This window comes from Notothenia coriiceps, unplaced genomic scaffold (genome assembly GCF_000735185.1).
Source record: "Notothenia coriiceps isolate Sejong01 unplaced genomic scaffold, NC01 NC01_scaffold00026424, whole genome shotgun sequence".
NCBI lineage: Eukaryota > Metazoa > Chordata > Actinopteri > Perciformes > Nototheniidae > Notothenia > Notothenia coriiceps.
The window spans coordinates 1,631,560-1,641,608 of record NW_011359125.1 but is presented as its reverse complement, the minus strand read 5'-3'; positions in this window follow the sequence as shown (position 1 = coordinate 1,641,608).

Genomic DNA, 10,049 nt, shown 5'->3' with positions numbered 1-10,049 from the left:
CCTTTTAACTAGATTTCAGAGAGTTAATCAACATATTGGGGAAGATAACGTAAACATCTGGGAACACTGGAGATAGCCCCAACATCTGGAAAAAGTTTGAAAAAGATGAGGCTGTTAAACCAACACACTCTCACTCCATAATCGTCCAGGAGCGACGCTTAGTCCCGTGGCGTGCAGTTGTGACGCTCCTAGGCTCCTTCAGCTTCATAAGGGGACGCAAATAGCTTTCAACTGATTGCAATGTATNGAATTATTCCCTCACACTAAGTACTACTAGCACAAGTACAATCAACTAGTACAATAGTACAATAATTCCCGTATTGTATATGAACTATGAATTATTGTAGTACAATAATTCATAGTTCATATACAATACGGGAATTATTGTACTATTGTACTAGTTGATTGTACTTGTGCTAGTAGTACTTAGTGTGAGGGAATAATTCTCGCCTGTTGACGTTTATGAGAAACCCTGAGTCTGTTATCTCTCCAGCTATCTTGATAAACCAGTTTATGAACGGTCAACTCTTGGTCAAGAAATGGTTTACGGTTGTGGGAACGCTGGCTTCGAGGCCATTAAGGGTCAGACGCAAGTGATTCAGGGTGCACAGCTGTTTAGTCTATCTCCCCAAATATGTTGTTTACTCTCTCTGAACTAGTTAAAAGGGCTATCGAGAGAGAGGTGCTGCAGAATTGATGTGGCAACCCACCTGTGCAGTCAGAACCTCTGGCTGCTGTGACTTGTGATGTGAAATTCTCCGGCCGATACTCGTAATAAACCACCAGTGTTTGACATCAAAGCTCCAACTCTCCTCATGTCTCTCTGAGTCCTGACTCTCCATTGCTACAGAAGTTTCCCTTACAATAGTAATGTTGGAAGATTTAAGAAGATATAAGAAGATTAAAGATAGAAGAAATGTGTACGAGATCTATACAGACAGTCATACAAATTGTGTGCTTGAGTGCTTTACAATATAATATGATAAACGTCTACAGCTACAGCTAATGTAACAAGAGGCCCTAAATCAAAAATGTGCCTTTAATGGTTACATGGAGGCATACCTTTTATAAAAACAACAATTGCTTACCAGTTAACTGTTAATGTGAATGCAAGGGAAACCTTGGGGCAAGCACAACACACACACTATCTGGTTTGAAACCATGAAGCATCTACAGCTGTATTCCGTCCATCTAGTAGTGGTTGATAAAGCAGAAGGAAGTGCATGGTTCATCTATGCAGATGGATATGCATCTAGGCAGAAGCACTACAAAAAAAAAAGAGATAACAAAGTGGATAAAAAGTAATCTAATGAACAAGTTGTTTTGAAGTCGCCTTTTGAACTTTCTGGAAGGACAGTTTTCCTGAACAGCAGCAGCAAGTAATATCGCTCAGGGCTTAAGAGGGATTCATCTACCTGTCCATCATCTCCACCTGCGTGATTGGCAGACTGGAAGCTGCTCAGGGAATCAGAAGTGTTGTTCTGCTAGACTGTGTGTTGCCTTAGGAGGGCGCCTCCCTGAGAGAGGTTAACACCTGCTAAACCTGCTGAGGCTCGTGGGAGGATGCTCCTATAAAAAGGGTTTAGTTTGGAGAGAGGAAGATAAACATACAAACAGCTTCCACCTCCATTTGACATTACTGCTTTACTGGGCGAAGACAATTTAAATTGACATTCACATCAAATCAAGCCACACGTTTGAACAATTGTTGACCTCTCTGTAGAGTCAATCTGGTTTTTTACTGTTAGATGTCAATGTTATTTAGGGTATTTGACTTGCCACCCTAAAGCACAAATTGAAGTAGTTAGTATTGACTTTAGAGAAATAACTCTAGGCCTAATGCCAGGCGACTTGACATTTTGAATTCTCTAATCACTACTACTAACGGCTTCATACAAATACAATATAAAATCTGTTCATCGAACAACACCTGTCGATTGTTGAATATACATTGCATAACAGCCAAAGTGCACATTACGGTTGCCTTTATTTTAGCACTGGGATGTTTGTATTGCTGGTGCTTCAGCCCCAGAGCGGTGGAAATATGATTCCTTTATTTGTAGACAATAAATTGAATTTACATTTGAAAGGTTTGGACCACTTTGCAATGCTTAGTGCTTTGTCACTCTATTGTTTCATTTAGCCACAAGGCAATGGGAAAAGATGGTTTTTTTTCTCATCATTATTGAAATTTAAATCACATGGAAAACACAAAATTGCAAAATACTGTTCACATAGTCTGTATCACACTTCTACAGTAAATGTTATATATTTGTTCATTTTAAATGATATAGCTTAACACAAATGTGAATGAATAGGAAGAAACCGTGAGTCCATGTTTTTTGCAGTTTGATAAATAATCAAAAGATTACCAAAAGCTTCCTTAAAATTCTAACATTCTTGGAGGAAAAAAATACATAATGTTGACAAATTCTGTTTTCAAATCGAGAGTAACACTCAATTATAGGATGGTGGCACGTTGTTATTTGTGTGTGCAAGAGTACAATTGTAGGTTGACTGCATGGTGATGAGTATGTTGTGGCACTGACAATAAGAGAGGAGGAAGAGCTTCAGATGGCAACGTTAAAGATGATTAGATTTTTGTTGTGAGTTATGAGGATGGAAATGATTAGGAAGTATATTTGACAAGATGGAGATGGTTTAGACATGTTCTAAAGAGAGATGTTTTTGGGAGGAAGATACTGAAGACGGAGCTGCCAGGAAAGAGAAAAAGATAAAGGCCAAGGAAACCATGACACTTGCTCATTCCTTTACTCGGCATCCAGACATCAGAACATGCACTTCCTAAAATTGTACTGCAGAAGTGTATGGCTTAGTGTATGGCAAAGTGTATTACGCAGAGGAGGGCGTAGATTTGTGGGAAGTCTTTTTTTAAATATGGGTTGAGTAAATAATAAATTGAAGGTTTCCATTGTGTCTTTTTAGAGTAACAACTCCAGTGATGATTCTTTCCAACTGAGCATACACTGCTTGGAACCCAAATGTTAAACAACCAAAGAAGTACCAGGTATCAGGTACTGGCCACAACTTTTTCTACTATAACACCAAAAAAAGAGCTAGTCAAACTGAGAAGTGCTTTTCCTTACCATACAGTAGAAATGTGACATTAGTGTGAGAGCTCTATAAATAGACTCAGGGGGGCAGGGCTAAGGTGTGTGTTTGTTTGTGTGTGTGTTTTAGTGCAAGGATTCATATGTTTGGGTGTACTTACATGTACTGCATAATGCATGTTTAGAAAATGCTCTGGCAATACGCCTGTTCAGAAGCCAATTAATCACCATAGCAATGCCAGACTAGACCGGCTCCAGAGATCTCCTATATATCCAAGTAAACTTTAGCTTAGCAAAAAGTAAGAGGGATGTTCAGTTAACTGTTAAATCCAGGTCCAGTCTCTGTGTAACCTCTATATTAGTCAAATCCACCTGAGTCCATCCTTCAGTGCAGAGTTCTATTGGCTCAGGTTATATTGAACATACAGTATGCACCTAGGAACAGTAAGCTACTGTATCTCATGTTACTGACTGTAAGGGTGTCAGTAATAATTTATCAGATAGAATCTGTGAGGCTAGATGTGTATTTTGCACTGGGGACGCTGCGGCTCAGTATGTTGATGGATACACGGCAACAGAATGATCCAGACATTGGTGTAATTTTCCTCTACCAAATTTGATTCTATATATCCTTTATTTTTTTTAAAAATCCAAACAATTTGACCATCACCTTCCATCAAGTGTATTACAAATAGACCACAGGCACAGGTTTTTTCCAACACTAAATTAATTGCATGCTACATGTTACTTTCTGATAATGTCTTTGTCCAATAAATCCCATGTGTTTTTGCAAACTCCATGTGATTAGCCCAGGCTTTCAATTGTCAGATCAGCTGCATTCCCCATCTTTACATCTAAAATCTTCTTTTGGATTGAGAACTAGCCAATTTCTGTGTCTCTCGGAGGGCAGAGCAACCAAGTAAACTGAACCATTGCACCAAACCACCAACAGCCCATGATGATGCCCCCCCTCACGGCCTGTTGCCATGGAAACAGTGCTGCAAGTACCGCTATAGCTCTTATGTCTCTGGTTATGGCTGTCAGTGTCCATTCTTAGTTGAAGGGATTGATCACTATGCTGCTCACCAAGTGCCAAATCAGGGTGAAACTGGGGCTGACACACTTGAACAGCTTGGAATTGCCTGAACTGAGACCAATTGTCTGGTTCTTACTGGACAAATAACATGACATGGAAAACCTGATGATAACACTGATTCCTTCAGGGTTAAATCTGTACATGGAAATGGGCCAATTCAGGGCTAGATCCGACCAGTCTCTTTTTAGGATAGAGTTTTCAAATCCTGTTTAATTTTCAGCCTAAATGTAGCAATTCCTTTTAAGATATCCAATTCCAAGCACAACATAAATGCTTTTTAGCTTCCATCTTTTTTTTATATTTCTTAGCCAAAATTATCTATGGATATAATGGATTCAACAATTAAATATGATCATTTTCTGGCTTTAATATCTTCTGGCACAGTTGAGATTGCTTAGCAACACAGAAGTAAGCTAATTAAGAAACAGTTTGGGGTATGGCTGTGAAGCATAATGTCATCATATGATAACAGTGTTAATCAACAGGGAGGTAAAACCTGTTATGATGCAAATTACCATGAAATAAATCGTGTCTCTTAAAATCCTCTGAGCAGTATCAAGCCATGTTACATAATAACACACTCTAAAATATTACATCAGTTCATGTCTTTATTTAACAAATATCTTTCATTCTTGACTGTAGGCTGCAAAATAACAAGGAAAGATTCTTTGTTCACTTTATGGAAACATTTCTGATGCAGCGATGGAATTCAAAGGCCACTTGCTGCTTGTGTTGTTTGCATTTGAAAAGCCATCTTTTCAACAGCATCACAAGATTTATCATAAGATTGAACAATCTTTTATCTCCGTTGAGACGCATGCTTCCAGTGTGTTCAGAAGATGCTCACGTCTGAATAATTCATTCCACTTCTAGATCTGACACCAATGTCTGAGATTCCATTAAGTTCTCTGCATGCTAAATGTACATGTACACTCTCATTATCATTTTAAAATAGCCCCACAACCTTGATATTTTAAAGAAATATACAATAGGATATGACATATACAAAAAGATTAACATGCATATGTTTTGTGCTGACAAATATCACCCAAACATTCACATGCACATCATTCAATACTTGCATGATGCTATTGACATTAGAAGGTACTCATTTACTTTATTGAATATTGGTGGTAGATGGACCAAAATGTACAGTATGTACAGTATGTACAGTATATGTTGAATCGCCACGTGCTGAAAAGTGCCATATAAATAAAATTGCCTTGCCTTGCCTATGTAAACACCAGATTTAAAAATGGTGGTTTGCTAAAGACTTTCCACAACCAGTTGCTTTGAGTCTGCTTCTATTTATCTGACATTGATGAACACAAACACATACTTCCTGGTTCTCATGCAAGCTAACGATGCACAGTGATAATCAAACCATACAATTCAATAACTTGAACTATTGGTTAAAGGGAATATCACGTGAGGAATACACTGATTTGAAGAAGCAAAAGTGATACTACCTGTGAAAAAGACATTCCTTGGTGAGAGAGTCTCACAGAGAGAGAGGAGAGAGTCAGAGATCGTAAACGGTGAGAAAACATTATTAGGAACCATTACATGCTCTGGCGCTGCACTAGGAGCCATTAGCTTGTACAAACAGGTCATTCCTCCACTGAGCTCTACTCATTGATTCACTGATAATCTGTCTCCTCCTGCTCACACTAAATGAGCACAGCGTGATCTAGTCTAGAGTCAATATTATTTCTGCCAAAAATGTTACTGCCAATTTTGTTGCGCTATCAATTACTTCTTAGAGCCACACGATCTTTGTGTGTTTTTGATAATAGGGGTCATATATTTAGCAGAGAATCAATTTGGACTATAAGCATCCCATGTTGATGATGATGTGAGGAAAAGATTCCCCTGTGGCTGCACCTCTGGTGTCCTGTATGCTTTGGTGTCTTATAGCACATCTGTTAGGTCTGTGATGCCTTTGTACTACCAACAACATTAACAGTAATGTAATTCACCAGAAGCCATGCTTTCGTCTGTCTATTTGCAGAAATCAGTAGAAGCCAACAGAACAGTTACTACAGGCTTACTGAAGGATTTACGTCAGCTATTAGACACTTCATCTGCGGCCATGTCCTGGGTGCAGTTTACACATTCAGGCAGGAAAAAGCTAACTGGAAGAGTTTATGTTTCTGAGGCATCAAGTCTGTGAATGTACACCTGCTAAATCGTAAACCATGTGGTTCAGTTGTGATCCCCCTCACTTCACACGAATACACGTTGCTACCTGGGTGGATTTCAGTTGTTATACAGTAGAAAAAAACAACAGAGCAGCACACGTGGAAGAGTGAGGTACCAAAACTTCAGTTGGTTTCAATTTTGTACAGTGGCTTAAATAATTTAAAATAGCAGCAATAGACTCAGCAGTATTCAGGTACAGTAGTGGTGAGAACCAGTGCTGAGATTTCAGCAATTCATCTTTAAACATGAAGCACGTTTGGAAGTCAGAAGTGACTCTCAAGACGCTTCAAGTTTCTTTCTTCAAGAAAAGGCAATTAAGCGTCAGGGAAGGCCTCTATATTGGTACAATCGCATGACTTGAACCAGTCCCATATGTTAATACACACTAAAGCATTCTGAAAGAATGCATTTCACAAGCAGTTAACCAAGTCTTCAGTCAGTCTCTTCAACATGCAAAGGAAAATCATTTCATAATTATTACAGCTCCAAAATTGGATTGTCCAAATAGGAAAAAAATAAATAAAAGCATTACTAGACACATCAGTTGGGATGTACATCAAAATCCTCTTGGATAAACAGATGGGTACTGTTTCAACTAGTGATTTCAAGCAGTCTGAAGGCAAACTGTTTCTACAGAGGATATTCAATACATATTATTAATATTCAGATTTTTTTTTTTTAAGCAAAACTATATGCAAACAGATGCATTGAAAGATGAATCATACTGTATGTGTCCCATCAGATGGTTATCAGAATAACAATTATGAACCTCATAGTTGAAATGCGTTGGGGTTTCACAACCCTCCTTTCACAATGTGTTGAGTCTGTTTGGCGCACCTTTAGTAAGCCGGCCTCTCTTCAGGGTAGAAAGCTTTTGACATTCAATACTTTGACATTTTAAAAGTAAACTGAATTCATCTATTCAAGGCATATCAAAGTGATAAATCGAGAAATTATATTAACCCAATTGTAAATCAGAACCGGTCTTTCGAAGCATGCGCTTCTAAGGAAACAGAGCTCTGTCACAACAAGTTTGTTGAGTCTTGGCCAATTTTCCAGAGCAATACCAGTGGAATAAATTATTCTAAAGTCCCCAAACTTCACAAGGTCTTTTTATAACCATCACAAGAACCCACAAAAATAATTAATTCTGCTGAGAAGGCATGTTTTTTGTCATATCATCACAATAATTTATTCTGTCTTTGTGGCAATCTGGACCAGGGATTTTTTATCCTGAGACAATTACCCTATTTAACCATGACTATCACAACTGTTGTTATCAACTAACAGAGATGGAGACATAATTCCAAATCCTTAGTGTATATTTCCAGAATAAAAAAAATACCACACCCAATTTTTCTGTCAGAAATAGAAACACTATGTGATTATGCAGCCTCAAGCTAGTGAATTGTCCAGTGTTGGTGGGGCTTTTCACTGTTGCGGTGTCCTAATTACCTGATTTTATGTTTTAATACTTTGGCTGACAACAATAATACAAATCTCGAGAACAGGTGGATGTTTGATGCTCTTTTTTTCTGTATCTCTCTTTGATTCATTGTGACCCAGGGCATGCTGGATGGAGGGAAGGAATCAAAAGATCTAGTGACAGAGTGGGGTTTGTTCCAGGTCTCTCTGGATTTTCTGGTACGTACTGTACACACTCCCAAATGGAAACAGCAACCAGAAAGAAAACAAGCCTGTAATCTGGACACTGCTGTAAATTAAAACAAATAAGGTTGGTTTAATTAGATATTACAGATTAGAGAATCAGCTCTGAAGAAAAACATAATTACTGATGGTACACTTACTGGCATTATTTTTTAATAAACATGATACTTCACTCTGATCTGTTGCTCAAGGCTTATATTTTTAATTACCATAATACAAATTGTGTAATCCATTAGAATTGATTCATATAAGTCTTTCAACATTTCTGAAGTGGTTTGAGGCAAGGTCCCGATGTTTTGAAGCCACATTTGCATATTTAGTTGAAACTGTAGAGGTGACGTCGATTGTTCTACACTATTTAATAGTTAAGCAAAACTGACAGAAATGCCCAACCTCACACTAACTTCCACTGAGTACACCGGTCTTACTTTGAAGAAGATTATCCACTGGCAGCAGAGAATATCTTGCTTTTGGCATTGGGTTATCTGGGATGAAATGCACTTTTAAAGGCAGGAGAGTTATTGAGAAATGCATTAGCTCTCCTTTGAAGTCAATATGGTCATTCAAGGGTTATACCATTAGGGATGGCTGTGTTATCATAGTAGCAATAAACCCTACAACAGAGTTTTACCACTGCAAAATGTAAAAGATTGGTATATACTGTAGAGTGTGTCAGGGGAGTACCCTTACATATGCTATTGAACACATCGACATGTCGACTTTTTTATGTATGTCACATAGGAATAAAGCCTACCTGCAGGGGCGGACTGGCCATTGGGAATACCGGGGTTTTCCCCGGTGGGCCGGTACCTAAGTGGGCCGGTCGGACAATTCACTAGCCGACTGATTCCTCGCTCCGGCCGCCATCAAAGGCTGGCGCTGTTTGAGGGGTGCTACGTCTCGTTGTGGTCCCGCTTGGGTTACTGCAGCCTGCGTTTAGATCTCAAGAGACACAAACGGCGTCTGGTGACCATCCCCGCCTCAGTGGAGGGCAACCTCTGGTTCTGGGGTCCCCGGATCACCTCCGGAGGGGGTCTCCGCTGGGACGGGTGACCTCCTACATCACAGTGTTCACGGATGCATCCGGAACGGGATGGGGAGGGACCTGCCTGGGGAGAGCCCAGGGGGGGGGCGATGGTCTCTAACAGAGACAAGGCACAGCAAGTAGTGTTGGTCCTCCAGCATTTCAAACCCTTAATTCAGGGGAGACATGTAATGGTCAGGAGCGACAACAGCACCACAGTGGCATATCAACAGGCAGGGCGGAGTCCGCTCCGCCGCTTTGTTGACCACAGCGAAGAAATTGTGGTTATGGGCTTCAGAGGTGGTGTTATCTCTGATAGCCCTCCACATTCCGGGTCTGGAAAACAGGGGGGGGGCGACCACATGTCGAGGGACGGACCCCTGAGTGGGCGCTTCACCCGGAGGTGGTGAAGCGGATCTGGGCCCGGTTCGGGACAGCAGAGGTGGATCTGTTCGCCAGCGGGCGCAACACCCACTGCGCCCTGTGGTTCTCCATGGCTCTGAGCGACCACCCGCCCTTGGGGGTGGACGCGTTTGCACATGAGCCATGGCCAAAGAAGCTGCTTTACGCCATTCCACCGTTGTGTCTCATTCTCCCACTCCTGGGGAGAGTGAGGCGAGAACGTCTGTCAATCATCCTAATAGCGCCGGATCGCGTGGGGGCGCCGTGGTACTCAGTCTATCCAGGCAGCTAGAGCGGGATCCACCACAGCCTGTTACAGGCCGAAGTGGCTGGGATTCCTGCGATGGTGTGAGGAGCGGAAAATAGCGCCTATCTTGTGAATTGGGATCTATTTGGTCTTGCTTGCAGTTATTGGTGGACAGAGAGCTTACTCATTCCACAGTGAAAGTGTATGCAGCAGCCATCTCGTCCTGCCATGAGGGATTTAGCGGCAGGTCAGCTTTTTCTCAGCCACTAATGTCGCGGTTTTTGCAGGGGGTCAGGAGGCTGCACCCAGCCTCTGGAGCTTTCCTCCCTGAAAGCACTG